Here is an 815-nt window from a genome sequence, read left to right on the forward strand (position 1 = left end):
AGGTAGCGACGACGGACGACGAGACGAGCACGTGACACCAATGCCACTCTGTCTATCTTAGGGTTACGTGGGTCGAGGCGGACGTCGTCGCGGTAGCGACGACGGACGCCGAGACGAGCACGTGACACCAATGCCACCCTGTTTATCTTAGGTTAACGCGAGTCGAGGCGGACGTCGTCGAGGTAGCGACAGACGGACACCGAGACGAGCACGTGACATGAATGCCACCCTGTCTATCTTAGGGTAAATCAAGTCGAGGCGGACATCGTCGCGGTAGCGACGACGGACGCCGAGACGAGCACGTGACACGAATGCCACCCTGTCTATCTTAGGGTAACGCGAGTCGAGGCGGATGTCGTCGCGGTAGCGACGACGGATGCCGAGACGAGCACGTGACACCAATGCCAGCCTGTCTATCTTAGGGTAACGCGAGTCGAGGCGGACATCGTCACTGTAGCGACGACGGACGCCGAGACGAGCACGTGGCACCACTGCCACCCTTTCTATCTTAGGGTAACGCGAGTCGAGGCGGACATCGTCACTGTAGCGACGAAGGACGCCGAGACGAGCCCATGACACGAATGCCACCCTGTCTATCTTAGGGTAACGCGAGTCAAGGCGGACGTCGTCAAGGTAGCGACGACGGACTACGAGACGAGCACGTGCCACCAATGCCACCCTGTCTATCTTAGGGTAACGCGAGTCGAGGCGGACGTCGTCGCGGTAGCGACGACGGACGCCGAGACGAGCACGTGACACCAATGCCACCCTGTTTATCTTAGGTTAACGCGAGTCGAGGCGGACGTCGTCGCGGT

This window comes from Triticum aestivum, chromosome 4D (genome assembly GCF_018294505.1).
Source record: "Triticum aestivum cultivar Chinese Spring chromosome 4D, IWGSC CS RefSeq v2.1, whole genome shotgun sequence".
NCBI lineage: Eukaryota > Viridiplantae > Streptophyta > Magnoliopsida > Poales > Poaceae > Triticum > Triticum aestivum.